Consider the following 17,052-nt stretch of genomic DNA (forward strand, 5'->3'; position numbering starts at 1 on the left):
CACTGGGAACTAATGTTGGGTGGCACAATGCCAGGGTAATCCTATGAGCTAAGCTTTTAAAGGCTCCAGGGCTATTAGCCTAGTACACAACTACGAACCTATGAAAAAGTCATAATTATTGCTACTTCTAGAACATGGACCTTTCACAGGAACACTTAGTAGGTAAGTGTAGGTACACTGCTACACCCACATGTCCATAGGCAAAGACAGTATGCATACATGTCTCATATCCTCCCTGTATGTCCCCACTGTGTTACAGGTAATGCAGAATACACCCTGTTTGGATGGATGATGACGCCTATATAGAACCCCCAAACTATGGCCAAACACCAATATAAAACCACCCATGCACAACCCATGAATTTAATAAAGCAAGTATACAGTCTGTTGAAAACCTGGTTCCACTGCCGAGCTCTATCTGGGAGGAATTCAGTATGTACCTGTCACAGTTGTCAAGCTGCTTACAGCATGCTACATGCGACACACAATATGATTAGAAGGCAGACAAGTCTTCTGTCCCAGGAACCTCCACACTCACAGCAGTATGTCCCATTGTAGCAACCAGTACACTACCCAACAGCAGCAATAGCAGTGATGCTGACAGGCACTGGTGAGTAGCCAGGCACTGGTGAGTAGCCAGGCACTGGTCAGTAGCCATACTATATTAACAGAATGTGTCATCCACAGTATATGGCAGTACAAATTAATTGGTAATATTTAGTCCAACTGTACGGGCCAAGACTTGTACATGGTGGCAAAATGGTGACACACAACATAAAATAATGCATACAATGTTATCTGAAGGTTATACTGGGGTGTGCCTGTCCAAGTCACACTGTGCATCAGATAGTGGAACATAACTGTCACCATTTTCAGACAAACGTATGGACTCACGGACACATCGTTTTCTAAGCAACCTGGGGGGGAGGTGGAGTTAATAGCCAATGCAGGTGGAAACTTGGCTACAGGGAGAGGTGGGATCAGTGTCATATATAATTTCCTCTGTAGACCAGAGAGTGGAATTGCTCTATGGTTGTGCACTTTAGCCAGTGTGATAGCTAGATGTAGCAGGACTTCAGGTCCCCTGGGATACGATCGTGGTACTACTGGTCAACTGATGCTCGAAGATAGATCATTGATGAGATGTTCCACCATGATCCCTCTTTATCAATACTACCACAGACATGTGGTGGGAGACTACAATGACCCTACTGCCACATGTGTAGATTGTGTTCCCTGCAGTGGTCTCACCATGCATCTACAGTTGGTATGAATATGGAACAGGCCATGGCCAATATTCATGGTTCAGACACCAACTACATTTACTATCCTTCATATGGGGGGAAGATGGCAACATGTGCCACCATAGTCCTTCAGAGACATATTATGGCATCATCTCTGGAGATCATTGCCTCCTGGAGTCATTGGTACTCCTGGGACATATCTTTATGGAGGTTTACATTCCATGCCAATCATCTTAAAGACAGTGTGTTTAGCTGTAACTGTACTTTATTATAATTTTGCACATCTGTTGATTGATGCCAAGAAATGCCTGTATATCTGGTGCTGGATGTGAAACTGGATGGTGCAGGCAAGCCCTGGTAGGCTGACATGCAGTGGGAATACACATGTCTGATGCAGGCTGCTGGTGGTGCTGACAATTGAAGGAGAACCCCCTTGTCAGGAATCATAAACCCTCATGCTGTGCAGCTTGTAGGGCAGGTGTGGGTGAGGCCACACAGTCACCCTGGACAAGGGGTATGAGACTTCCCAAGAAGGAGACAGTGTCAGTGTGTTCTGGGATGGCGACTGGATCAGTGTGTCATAATCATCATCAGACCTTGTGCAGGTGCTGAGCTAAACCTGTTGCCCCAGCCCAACCTCTAGATTTCTCAGTATAGGCTTGGTCTGCCCTGGTAAAACATAACACAAGAGATAACAGAATGATGATGACTGCACCGCAACATATGACGTCTTGTGGTGTGCATGTAGATAACGGGTGGACATTTTGATACAGACAACATATGCATACCTGTGCTAATGGTGCCCTTTGCTGGAGCATTCATTATACCTAATGGGAACATATTACAGTGTTTAATGTGTTTAATGTATGCACCCTAGCGTCAGGCTGTGCAGAGTTGCCTTCATAGCATATGTGTTATGGGTGCTAACCTAGCTGGTTTCCCTATGAGACATACATACTTCGAACACTCCCAGAACCTGTGTCCACTCCACCTGGTATGACACCCATGCCCTCATCATTTCCATGCGGGGATAATAAGATGGACTCATCATGCATGCATGAGGCTTGCAGGGGAGGCGGCCCCCTCAGTTGCAGATATTTCAGCCACTTTTCTGTCTACCTTCTGTAAGGCCCACTGTATCATGTCTTTAACATGCTTCTAACATTGCTGTGTTGTGTGATTTCTACCATCAGTGGCACTGATATCATTCTTGGACAACGGTGCCAAAACACAGTTCCATAGAGGCTGGTAGGTATCCCCTCCCCCAAACAAGTGCCACCCATGAGTTCTGAGTGGCTGTAGCAAGCGGCCATTCTCAGCAGGGCTGAATTTATCTAACCTCTGCTGTCCACCACCTTTGAAGGACGTGTACACCTAGGAAGAGAGGAGAACATAGCTGAAGGCCAGTGTTGTCTGGGTGGACTGGGCTAGTTTTGATACAAGGCATCCTTGGTTGATGGTACAGAATAACACATATTTGGACAGGGCTAGAAAAGCAGTAGAGGGGTGTATGCCATTGGTAACCAAGGTGAGAATGATTAGAGAAGGACCCATGCATGCATATGACTGTGGTAGGAAACACACTGAGCTCCACAAAGATATGTCAGTGATGGGGGGGGGGTGTACCAAAGGCAGCATGGTTCAGGGCACATGGTTATGCATGGGTGACAAAGGGAATAGGCTGTGCTGACAAAGGTAACATGTGTGGGCATTCACAACAGGTGACACTGTGACAGATACCCATACCATACATGTAAGGCAGAAGGAGAGGAGAAGGCAATTCTGCTGTTGTGGGCTGCCATTCCACTGCTGTAATTTATACATGTATACAGTAAAATGTCATGATTGCTCCACAAGGAATCACCTAGAGGATGGCACCGACAGGCAAAAGAAGACTATCACAGAGACTGGACACTAGGCTATGTGGACTAGCAAAGTTAGAGATGGTTTCCTTTTAACAGAATTACCTGAAATCCCAGGTATTCAACAGCTGGAAAATGACCCCTTTATATGGCTGGTCAACTAATAGTATGAGAGAAATCAGTGTTTAAAGGTCCCGGGGAGTCTGGAGGGTTTTTGTGAAAATAAGATGTGCCAAGGCAGAAGTCATCAGCCTCTGAGTCAGAGGGTCATATTCAGAAGTAATCATCTTGCCACTGGAAGTCCTGGTGGCTGGTGGTGAATCAGAAATAAGCTGGTTGCTTAACCAGCAAGGTATAACCTGAGAATCTTATCATGTGTATATGAGATGACGCTTTTCTTTTCTGTACTAGAGACTTTTATTTGTATGCCAGAGGCTTTAATTAAGTGACACACATTATCTGTGTGCCCGAGACTGTAGTTCTTTCTGTCTGTGCTACAAGGCACTATTAGCAAAGACTTTTATTTATTGATCTGAAGGCATTGCTTCAGTTATTGACTACCGGTGTGACACCTGGTGAAAACAGACTTTGTGGCTAATTTCTTTAATTTCCAATGGCTACTGTTTGAACAAGAAGGACCTTTTAGTTAGTTGGTGTTTAGCTTTACTGCATGTTTGTACAAGAAGGACTTTTTAGTTAATTGTTGTTTAACTTTATTGGAGTTTGACTAATGTTTTAAATAAGTTTAGTTCCTGCTGACCATTGTGTTTGCAATAGCAACTTTAAGATTGCTGCAGCTGGAGTGGCTATTAATGTTGAATTACTAATTCTACAATAGAAATGTTCCACAGTTCAGCAATAAAGCATGAAATAATGTGAATAAAACTTAGTAAGGAATATTTTAGAACACTACAATTAATACTGAAAACAGTTCTGACATCTAGGAACAAAGTCCAAGCTATAAACCAATTTACTCTTCCTGTCCTTGACTGTCCCCAAAAGGTGTTAGATTGGTTGGACAGGAAAACAAGAAGGATGCTTCAAGCTTATCAAATGATTTATAAAAATCAGTGTATACCAAGACTATATATATTCCCTATACTGAAGGAGGTATAGGCCTCCTCGAAATTAATAACATGTATAGATCTGCAATTGTAGGACTGCATACATATCTGCTGACCTCACAAGAACCAAACAGTGAAAGTTTTAAAACACGAGGAGAATAAGTCTAAGATGACTTCCCTGCTTAGTTTGAAGCATATCAGTGTCAAGCCGGAATGGAAATCAAAGCTCACATAGATAAAAATCAAGCAGCAATTGAATGTGCCAAAAAAACAAAAGAAAGAATATAAGATGAAGGATCGGATGAGATTGCAAGAAATGTGGAAATGCATAAATATAGTTGCAAGTATAGAAAATTCTTGAACAACCTTGTGTTGATCAGGATCGAGCACAGAAATGGTTAAGGAGAGGTGAATTTAAACCAAAGACAAAAGGTTAATACTGGCAGCCCAAGATAGTGAGTTACATACATGTTGGTTTGCAAAGTCCATTGAACATGCAGGTGAAACAGACAAATGTAGGTTTTGTAAAACAGAATTGAAAACAGTTGTACATCTTGTTGCTGGTTGTGATATACTAATGGCAGAAGGACTGTATACTGAAAGGCATAATAATGAGGCAAGATTATTTCATTGGGGATTCAGAAAACATTATAATACTAAAGTAGCTGAAAAACATTGGAAACATGAGCCACAAAGCATCATAGAAAATGCTGAAGTTTATATCACATGGGATCACCCATTACCAATAATTCAAAAAATAAGTGTGAGAAAACCAGATACAGTAGTCCATGAAAAGAAGAAAAAAGTAATACTGATTGTTGAAATTACTACACCAGTGTCTACAGTGTCTTACGTACAGAGAGACACAAAGTCATAAAATATGGGGATTTGCAGGCAGAAACAAAGGCAGCATGAAAGAAGGATACCCAGACAGTTCCAATAGTAGTATGAGCAACAGGTGTTATAAGAAAGAATTTACAGTCGTACTTAGATGTGTTACTGATATATATGTAACTCCATATGAAATGCAGAAGGAGTCAATATTGGGCACATTGTGGGTGGTGCAAACAGCACTTCTGGCTAACATCAAAGATTGAAACAATACTAATTTCATGAACTTGAATCATACTTTGACTTAAGAATGGGGCCCATTCCTGCATGGTATTAGAAAACCAAAAAGACTTGGAGAAATTAAAAATGAAGCATTTTATTTTCTACTTCTTATATTTTCAGTTCATGTTCTGGCAAAGTCTGACTGTTTTTTGTTTGTTTAATACCATTATCCTTTAAAAAGGGTACTCTTTTGTGTTTGTTGCCTCAGCCCTCAAAGATATATATTATATGTAAGTCCATGCTTCACATGGTATATAACCTGCAGGTCCCTATCACAGGCCACCATAGTACTTCACTTACAATACAATAACCATAGGGAAGGGAAAGGCAAACCTTCTTTTGTTGATTGCTATCCCACTGTTGCTGTGGTAAATAGACAAGTGTACCAGTTAAACAGGTTGCAGGAAGCATAGTACAGACACAGTGGTAACAAAGCTGTGGTAGTGTTACCCTAGGCAATTCCTAGGCATACATTCACATGTATATGACATTGCACACTTTGGCTTCTAACATGGTCTATCAGGTGAAAATGTCACATACACATACCAGTTTGTAATACAGGTATACATTAATATATATCTATATATATATATATATATTAATGAGACTTGATTTTATTTAACATTTATTAACCGGGAAAGACCGATTTGGAAAGAAGCCAATTTTCAGCAGAGGCCCAGGGAAAAACACTCTAGCTGTATGATGTGAGAGGAAACCAGAGCACCCAGAGGAAATCCACACAAATGCAGGGAGGACATACAGACTCCACACAAAAGGTGCCCCAGCCAAGAATCAAACTAGAGAACCTCTTGCTGTGAGACAACAACACTACCGCTGCACCACTGCTCCATCCAGTGATTTCATTGATATCTATGAATTGCAATGTTTCACAGAGGAGCATCACTGAAGCGGGCATAGATATATTCCACTGCATGCCACTGGCATATTATGTACACTCATTTATGCATGCAACCTTTGTGTGCTCTATGTCCTCTCCAGACTGGTTTCCTCTTATGTGTTACTACCATGTGCTCCTCTGCTTGCTATACCTTTCTTCCCTTTACACGCTTTTCATGGATCCAATAAGGTGACCAGCTGGCTGGGCACCAATTGTTGTCTTTACCTTGTCCTTCCTGTTTTTTATGCTATACATAGCAGCACTTGCACTGCAGGCTTCTACTTGCACTACCTATTATGCTTCTCATACATGTTCTTGCAAGCCGTGCACAAAGGAGCACAGGAGTGATGTCTTGTTCTGTGTACCGCAGTGGTTACATCATTGTTCTTCACTTATGTTGTTTCCATCTGACCTCATGTACCTCCCTGAGTCATAGCTGGCTCATACAATATGCCCTTACTTACTTACTCATATGTTGCACAACAAGTTGTTTTCTCTTTGTGGCAAAAGCCATCTGCTGCCCTGAAGTGATTCTCTGTGAATTCCCGCTATAGCGAACCATAGGCTACATCTTCCATTTGCTTCAGTGTAAAAGAAAAATGTAACTTCCAACACTACATAAACAAAATATGCATGCACTATACCCCCAAAAAATACCACTGCCCACCGATATAAAACCCCAGAAATGAATTCTGTTTATATTAGGAAGAAAACTGTAGAATTAAAAGAATCAAAAATAAAAGAAAACATTAATCATAATTAACCAGACAGAAACTATAATTAACTGCAAACTGGACTTGAGTTTAACTACTTAAACTAACTAAAAATATAACTAAGCCAAATACTAACAAATCTTAATATAACCCTAACTATCTTACAAAAATGCATAAAAAAATAACTGACACTGCAAAAAAATATATATAACAATAAAAATGGAAAAAATGACACATTACAACTAGAATTGAAAGCAGCCCCTCACTCCCATGGTGAGCCCATGTTTGCACGCACACACATTATGCATACATTGGATACACCCAGGTATTGGCACTCACAATAGCCATCCACTCATAGAATTATGGACCTAGTCACATACACTCACAGTGACACATGCACATAGGACACATCAGTACAAACATATACATACACACACACACATGCACACACGCAGGCACTCACACACACACACACACACACACACACACACACACACACACACACACACACACACACACGCGCACACATGCACGCACATGCACACATGCAGGCACACGCACGCACGCGCACACACACTCACACACACACACACACACACACACACACACACACACACACACACACACACACACACACACACACACATGCACACACATGCACAAACATGCACAGCGCTATATTTATTTCCACAGGTCATCTGTGCAGTGTAAACCACTTCCAATTTACCCTGCTCAGATTCCCGCAATCAAGAGGCATAGGTGTGCAGGGGTCTATATCAGAACATCAAAGTATTAAAACTTTGAATGTTCTGATATCGAACACTAGTCAGCAAATGCTAAGAATAGCAAAGCTGCAGAACAGCGAATTCTTTCCTCGGGAAATAATTCGGTTGGCCGTTTCTGTTGCTTTGCTATTCTTAGTGCTGTGGTGGAAAGTTATGGGTTGGGTTCAGGTAAGTGTGCGATTGTTTGTACGTTAGGGTTAGGGGTGGGTTAAGTGAGTTAGGGTTAGGGTGCGGGTTAGGCGTGTGTGTGATAGTGACAGACTTTAGGGTTAGGGGTGGTTTAAGTGAGTTAGGGTTAGGGCACGGGTTAGGTGAGTGTGCAATAGTGATGGACCTTAGGGTTAAGGTTTGGGTTAAGGTAAGTGGGTAGATAGTAGTGTATGTTTAGTTTAGTGTAGCGTTAGATGTAGGAATTTAAGTGTATGTGTGTGGTTGCTGTTTGCTTGATGTGCTTGTGTTGTGTGTATGTGTTTCGGAGCAGCAAATTTTTTCCATGGGAAAAAATTTGATGTTCTGAATGTTCACTATTTTCATGTTTAGATGTTTTGGGGCTGATGAAATAGCGTTTGCTATTTTCATCTTTCGATAATGTAATATAAACGCGGTGTGCAGAACTAAAATCCAGTATACCCTTAACAACTTTGGAACCTTGTCCTACACATGTACAATTTAGGCGTCTATGAATCCCAGGCTACGTAAATGGTATAACTGGACAGTGTGCAGGAAGGTTGTTTACATAAACCCCTCCCACAGATTACTACATTTGCAAATAGTGCTATGAACCTTGTTGCCTAGGGTGTACAGTGATGTCCTAGGAAGTGAGAGGGGTCTATGACTCAGAGTAGTACTGCGAAGTGTGCAAGACAACTTGTGCTCACCTTGTACACTTCACACATGTCTGTGAATAACCCCCTTTGTTCAAAAATAGAAATGCAAACTGCATAAAGCCTGAGTCAATAAAAGCTTAGGTAGTTAACATAACTCATGAAAGTCAAGGGACACGTTTAACATAAAAAAAGAACTTAGAAAAATGGATAAATGGAATAATGCATAAAATCATAACTAAACTGCAAAACTTACAAAAAAATCCTAATGTAATTGTCATTATACTATGCCAGTATAATAAATAAAATCAACACTGAAAAAAATAAAAAAATCAACTTAATAATGTCACACATGAAATATGTACTGTAGATTTAGGAATGCTTCAGGATGAGTGGTGATGAAATGGATTATGAAGCAAACTTGGGATTCAGAGACAAGGGCTGTAGCCACATGAACTGTGTACTACAGTTAGGTATTGTTTGCACTGTTGAGTAAAATATGATTCAAAGACACATGTAGCCACAATGAGGAATGTCTCACTACTGGCTAACTTTCTTGTCTCTGACTTGCCTGTAATAACTACTAGGACTAAACAACACATTTTATGAATCGCATTGACAGAGGCACATTCATGCTCACACACACACACACACACACACACACACACACACACACACACACACACACACACACACACACACACACACACACATGCATGCACGCGCGTGTGTGAGCACACTGACACATATCTCCCCACACAAACAGGCATTCACTCAGCATGACAACCCCCCACACACACCTGACCCACTACCTAACCCCCTGTGACCACCCAGGCAGACATACACTCTCTCTCTCTCTCACACACACACATATATACAAACACGCACACCATCACCACTACTTCTCTGCTGAACTTTTCTAAACTTATTTGCAACATGGCCTCTCTAATTGACTATAATGGGGAATGCATCATTTTGACTGTGTTAATTATCATAGCTGGCAGTGCTAATTTACATAGTTGAGTGATTCATCAAATGCTTGGCAGCATAAATCCCTTATCACAGGCCTTATTGGGAAAAAGTGCATGGATAATTACCATTAGACACTCCACTGGAATGCGTCATTGTAATTAATGAGTTTGTCAAGAAAGTCCACCGCAGTGATTCTAACAAACATGGAAAATCACTGGGATGTGCCTGTCTTTGAACTAGGAAGGATTACTTTGAGGAGGAGTTTGGTCATGGTAACACCTTCTGAATGATATGGCAAGTTCCCCAGTTAGAGTCCATACCATGTCATGTATCACACAATCACACCCAAAGATATTTCCATGGCTCCTGTAGTTTTTTTTTTATTTTTGTATATTAGAGTAGTAGATCTTATTGAATTCAGTGGGCTAAATTGATTCCTTAAGTTTTACTGTATTGTTTTCATAAATAATTTGCATTGGATTATTAAATAATTTGCACATGGAAAAGGATATCTTGGGGGGTGATTTGGTATTCTTTTTTTGAGGTAAGTTTTAATCTTCTTTTCGTAGTGTAATTTCCTTTTTATGTATTTTAAAATTATAGTGAATGGTTCATTAGGATTTTCTGGTTTTATAATTTAGTTATGCTCTTATTTAATTTATTTTAGTTTGTTCAGGTATAATTGAACCTGTTTTGTCAGTAAAAGAAATTTCTTATTGGTTAGTTATAATTGTTTTATTTTATATATTGTTCTTTTCTTTTAACAATTTTAATGCCTTCATTCAAATATGAGCAAATTTTGTTTCTACAGTGTTGATTTATGTGGGTAGCATTACTTTTGTGTGTGTGTGTGTGTGTGTGTGTGTGTGTGTGTGTGTGTGTGTGTATTTTGTACATGTAATGTATGATACTATTTTTACAATGAAGCCAATGGGAAATGTGGACAATGTATTATTTATGTTATTTTTGAGCAATGTTTCAGGTGGACTAGGATGTTTTGGGGTTGGCTTTATGTCTGTCTTTTGTATGTGCAGTGTGTTAACTTTTATCTTTTAGTGAGAAGCATATATGTTATATGTTTAGGGGAATTCTAGTAAACTGCTGCATCAACTGCTTTTCAAAACACAGACTCTGGTCAAAGTCTATCAACACATCACTGAAAAAGTGTCTGCTTCAAGTAGGACTCAACCCCAGAATCTCAACATCATTAGTCTGGCTGTTCTACCATTATGCTATTGACACTGCTGATAACTGGTTAAAGCACCTGAATCTTCATCTCCCTCCAACTCATAAATACTTGAGTCACACACACATATAGGCCAATGAGAGCAGAGTAAAAGCAACTATATATTCTAGATGTTTTCTTATCAAAAGTGGTTTGGTGTCCCAAACCCTTTGTACTTAAATAAGCAGGATTAGAGAAAATAGCTGGACACTTGTGCAAATAAATGATTTATATCTCTTGTGTAAGATATAGTAAGTTTTGCATCATTATCCTCACTTATTCTCAGGATACAGAGCAATAGACCCATTTTTTTTCTTTGGTCCTTCTCCTGTCTTTCTGTCTTTCAGTATGTCATACACTTCCTTTTATTATGATACCTTGTGATAGGCTGGAGAGTTTGCTTAAAAAAAAAAAACAGGGATCAGATACATAATGATCTGAATGCAGAAGTGTGCATATACCACTGTCTCTTGTCTCAAAGATGACTGCTACTATTTAGGTTATTGCATTCTTGGAGATGTATCTAGGGTACAAGCCTGCCTCTCTCTCCCAGCTGGGCCATCACCAAGAAATAGCTGACAATAAATGAGCTTATGAGTCTTTTTTTCCCAATGATATTGGTATAAGATTCAGTCAGTGAAGTGAATGATATCTGCAGCAGAGTCTTCCCTTGGTTCTAATACAGTATACTGTTTTTCCTCATAGGTTTTTTTCATAGTCAGAAGGTTGCAACATGCACTGATGTAAACATATTCCCTCTGAACCACATATATGCATGCATGGACTCGCTTTTTCACCTATGCACACATACATGATAAGTTTGCAAGCAAACAGCTTCCTGACACTAGGGTGTTGTTTATTCAAAAACCTCCCCATGCACGGATAAACAAATGCCCTCAGGTGCTGGATTCCCCTATCTGTCACATTCCATTGCTGACCTTCTAGTGACCATAATTCATTGTAGAATCTCACTGGAATAGTTGTTTGATTTTCACACACTTCACTGGTAACCCAGATTCTACAGTGACTGAATCTTATACCACTATCATTGGAAAAAAAAAGACTCATAAGCTCATTTACCGTCATTAGAGGCACACATATGAAGCTCATCAAAAGGCTTGAAAAACAACTAGGATGAAGTGTGCACTCCGCCTTTTATGATTAAAAGAGGTCACTTTTCATTCCAGCCAAGTGTCTGGAATCTTTTCAGAGATTAGAGAAATAATTCTGGCAAAAAAAGTCTAATAAGTAATTGTGTAACAGACAAAACTTAGTTTATCAGTGACTTATTCTACCAGAAACCTAAGGTTGCATTAAGATCATTCAGTGAAAAATACCCTAGAACTGCTGCAAATCACCAACAATTCAGAACACTTCCTGGACAAAAATGTAAACTCTTGATAAGGCCCCTTTCACCCCACACCCTCTTATTAAATATACCTGTCACCATTTGTGTGCACAATATACAAAAACCTGCAGCATCACATTTCAAGTGTAACAGTAGCAAAATGAGGCTGGGGAAAAGAAGCATTGGGAAAATAAGACTGCAGAGTAGGTGAATGACAAAATATATATGGAGCACACAAAGAAAGGCCACCACTAACACCTTAACCTCAAAACAGACCCTTCCAATCATCAGTCCAAGGCTTTAGGGATACACCTCTCTCCTGGGATACTGCTTGATGCATATTTTAAGTTTGAATTTCATTTTCAGTCTTCCTTTCAGTTTAATATAGCATCAGTTTTGATTCTGCTGTTTGTAGTTTAGCACGGCATTACAGCTCTCTGGCAATTCAGATCAGGAATGGAAGTCTGGCCTTGTATACTATGTGTGATGCCCCTTCTATAAGATATGATTCCCATGATTCGTGATCCTGCCTTTCATGTAAAAATCCACTATTGTCATAGGTTCATAGGTTCATAGTTAGGTACTAGGCTATCTGCCTGAGGGCATTTATAAGCCTAGCCAGAGTGTGTCGGCTTATGCCGCCCCATTGATTAATTAACTGATCCTCTGTCAAGCAGAGACAATTAAGTGATTCCAGGGGTGTATTTTCTGTTACCCATCCACTCGTTAAGGTTTCTCTTGAAGAGTGTTAGTGAGGGGCTCTGCCTGATGCAATTTGGAATTTTGTTTCAAAGCATGGGGAGTCTCTGTAACAGGAATCTATCCCTCCAGTATATTGTTGTGGCGAGGTTTAGCTCACTAGAGCGCGTGGCTCACAGTGACTTGGATTTCTTTAGGTGGAGCATGCCCATCAATTCTGAGTTGGACATGGCTTTGTAAGTCAGGCAGAGATCACCTCTGAGTAAGCGATATGCCACTGAGTACAGCCGGAGTTTTTTCAGTCGGGCTGCATAGGACATATGCTTGAGACCAGTAATCCTCTTGGTGAGGTACTTTTGTGGTCTTTACAGCTGTTGGAAGTGTCTTGTGAGATACATCCCAAATGGGGCATTGTATTCTATGATGGGTCTAATGAGTGACGAGTAGAGGGGCACTATAACCTCTTTATTTCTAGATGCGAACCCTTTAGTAATTAGATGGGGCACATAGAAGGATTTCCTAACTACTTTGGCAATATGATTGTCAAGGGAGAGATTACTATCTACCTGGGTCCCCAGATCTCTTATTACCTATTCTGTATTAAGGGGGCTGCCACCTATGTGGTAATTCGTGGGTGTTTTGTTTTTCCCAAACGGGATGACTAAGCATTTTTTTGGCATTTAGCTTGTGGCCATGACTTTGACACCAGGTGTCCGTCTCAGTAAGGCCCTTTTGGAGGATGTCTGTGTCAGCCAGAGAGTCAATTATGGCTCCCAGTTTGCAGTCATTGGCGAACTTGGTTAGCCATAGTCCTCCTGTGTTTTCTTGTACTTCTGAGATGTATATGACGAACAGTAGGGGTCCCAGGACCGAGCCTTGCGGGACACCACTTGTGACTGGTTTAGAGTCGGACCTGGAGCCTGCTATTCTTACCGTGTGAGTTCTGTCTATATGCCAGTTGGCAACCCATCTCGTGATGTAGGGGTTTATGTTCAGGCTGGTGAGTTTTTCTGTAATACCCGAGTGGGCAATGGTGTTGAAAGCCTTGGTGAGGTTAAGGTAGGCTGTGTGAACCACCTTTCCCTCGTCTATGGCCTTGGTGACTGTCTCGAAGAAGTCAACCAGGTTTAGTAGGCATAATCTGCCCTTAAAGCCAAACTGGGTTGGGTCAAGTGTTTGGAGGTTCCCAATGTCTTTGTTAATGAGTCCGATGATGATGCGCTCCATAGCCTTGCAGACCAGGCTATTCAGGCTTATGGGGCGATAGTTACCAGGGTCAGTTTTCTAAGTGCATTTCTCAGAAAGTAACTAAAGTGGCCTGTATCAGAGCAATTTACAAGCTTCTCTTTTTAGAAAACTACAATAAAGTTCATAGTAATTTTAAACCTTGGTAAGGCTGCAAGTACCTTCCCAGCAATTTTCAATGTTTTGCTTATCTACTCCTCATTTATAAGGTATGTACAGTGTTTATTTGCATTTTTTAGGCATGATACATGTTTCACAGAATACTATAGGGAAATAAGATGGTATGCCTTTGTGATACTGTGAATACAGATAAAAATTAATTAGTATAGTCCAGACAGTGACAGAGAAAGAGAAAGAGAATTTTAAAACAGATCAGTTGCTTTGGGCCAAATCCTAACGGATTGGCTAGGGTAGCCTGCAAGCAAGGACAGGCTAAAGGATATGGAAAGAAAAATATAAAAGAGGGGGCTAGTGGGACAGTAACAAAACTGTGAGATAACAGAGTTGTCCCTCTGAATAAAACTTCATTATTACACACTTGGAGATGATATCAGCAACCAGCAGACATATTTCAGACATGCAGCTAAAGATGAGTGATATCAGATGTCTGTGAACCTCCTCACCCAACACACACACACACACACACACACACACACACACACACACACACACACACACACACACACACACACACACACACCTTTATTTTCAGGCAGCTGCCAGTTTGCTTTGCAATTTCCACTGTGAGAAGCTGGCCAAGTGTTTGTTCGGACTACCAAAGACCATCTGCATTACATTTTTGTGCTGTGCTGTAGCTTATACTGTAAGATCGTACTCCTAGAGGCTGGCACTCAGTACAGATGTCTGGCATTTTTCCCAGTCATTCTGCTCAGCTACTGTAATGGGGTTTTTGTCTAGAGCCATTGTTAGTGACCTCCTGTACAGATAGTGGTATAGTTTGTTTTTCACTGATAGAACAATACACTTCCCTTAGTAACAATTTCTGGCTAAATAAAATCACTTGTCTTTTCATTCTATCTTGAATACAAGGAAGAATGCTTCTCCCAAGCTTTGGTCTATTGTATTATCTAAATTAAAATAATCCACGTTATGATAATATTTTCTTGCATGTCTGGCATACTATCAGTTTCAATGTTGGAAAGCTTTACTGCATACTTTCAGCCTGTGGATCTTTTCTGCGGCAACTTCTTAGGTTATTGCATGTGTTGTTTGGCTAGGAAGACAATGATACTGATATTTTAAGGAAAAAAATCCACATGAGTTTTTACTCTGTCATACAGTAGTACAAAGCAGTTTCATAATTTATGGTGTGTGCAGTTATTGATGTATTATTTACATTCCTTACTGACTGACATCTTAAAGCTCCTCTTCCCTAGTTTGTCTTTACCAGTTTATCTGCCATGACGCTTGTGTCACTTTTTTCTCTTTTCTGACACTCCAGTTCTATATCCTACCAGAATAAGCTAGAGCAAAGTACCCAGTTCAGTTTGTAAACTTCGTAATCAATGTCTGGAATACAGGTGCACAATCCCTCATGCTAAAGACCATTCATGAATTCAAATAAATCGTGCAGAATAATTATCCAGAAAACTATGCACTCACATGAATATCACTGTCCATACAGTTTTGTCCCCACTTGCTCACTGCCTTGCGGGCTCAAGGTAAGAGATCTACACTGCTGTAGTGTTAGTGCTGGATGCATTTACTTACACTGTCATGAAACTGATATGCAAGCTTCCATTACTAAATCCAAACTACTTGAAAGATTACTTAAGGAACTGTGCACACACCACTGTTAGCTAGGCCCTGGTCACATCTACACAGTTAGCAACCAAGGGCACCCAGCAATTTGATGGAATTATAATTTTCTGTGGTTATTGCTAGTACTTCAGCCCTGTCACTACTAGAGTGAAATGTTAACAAAAAGCATGTGTCTGGTATTGGTATCTGCTCATTCATGATTTTTCAGGCAATGGTAGGGCATAGTATTAAAATGAAAGCACTGTCATTCACTTATTTTCCTCCACAACAGATATTTACTTTCACAACATAAACACTTAGGACCTCCAGACTATTCTTGTTTAGAGAATAGCCTTCTCTAATGGAATTCAAGGTAAAACCCAGAGACTTATTTGTAGAAAAAACATATTATAATTGTTTAGGTGCAGTCACACAAGCCTAACCTGGTTAACACCAGAAAAAAAAACATAAAAATGAAAAATATAATTATACCATATAGAAGACCCATTTTCCATTGACCTGTGAGTACTCAGAAAGGAGGACCACATGGTACCTTGGTATTTAGGTAAGTATTAGTGGAAGGCTACTTCAAAAAGATACTTTAAATACAACTTTGCCTTACTGGACCAAGGATGCTGTCTGCTATCAGTAGAAATGAGCAATGACTATTTCCCTACAGGACTCCTTCCTGTCCACAGATAATTCACAAGATTTACATTTCTGTCAGATTACTACCATTTCAAAGCTATGGTTTCTATTCTAGCTGTGTCTTCCAGTGTGCTAAAAAAGAGTTGTCAGCGACAGTGTACTAATGTACATCTGTTGCTGAGGAAAGACTACTTCCATTCACTACATGCTATTCAGAGTGTGAGTTTGGTACCTACTGCAGAGTCATGTGTAATTCCAGTTAAGAATCTGTTGTATCTGAATGTAAGCTTCCACACTTCTTGAGGAAAACTGTTTTCCTCTCAGTTCATAACGGTGAATATTCTTTGGACTGTAAAGTCCTTTCAGGCAGACATGCTAATGGCCTTCTGATGTCTCATAGAGTTTATATCATCTTTATGACAGGTAATCTAGCTTGCAGAAAGGCACATCAGGAACCTCTAGCTTTATGCTGCATACGTTTGATGACAAAATAACAGATTCTTTATTCAAGCTAATTCCACTTACAGAGACTTCTGGTGTTGGAACTTACAGAACTGCCTCATATTATGCAGAAGGGATCTTGTTTCAGTTGCTCTGTGTGAATAAAGGGTTTTCTTAAAATATAGTTAAAAAAGAGAACAAACAAGCTAA

The sequence above is a fragment of the Protopterus annectens genome, chromosome 8.part0, assembly GCF_019279795.1.
Source record: "Protopterus annectens isolate FY-2018-M chromosome 8.part0, PAN1.0, whole genome shotgun sequence".
Classification (NCBI taxonomy): Eukaryota; Metazoa; Chordata; order Ceratodontiformes; family Protopteridae; genus Protopterus; species Protopterus annectens.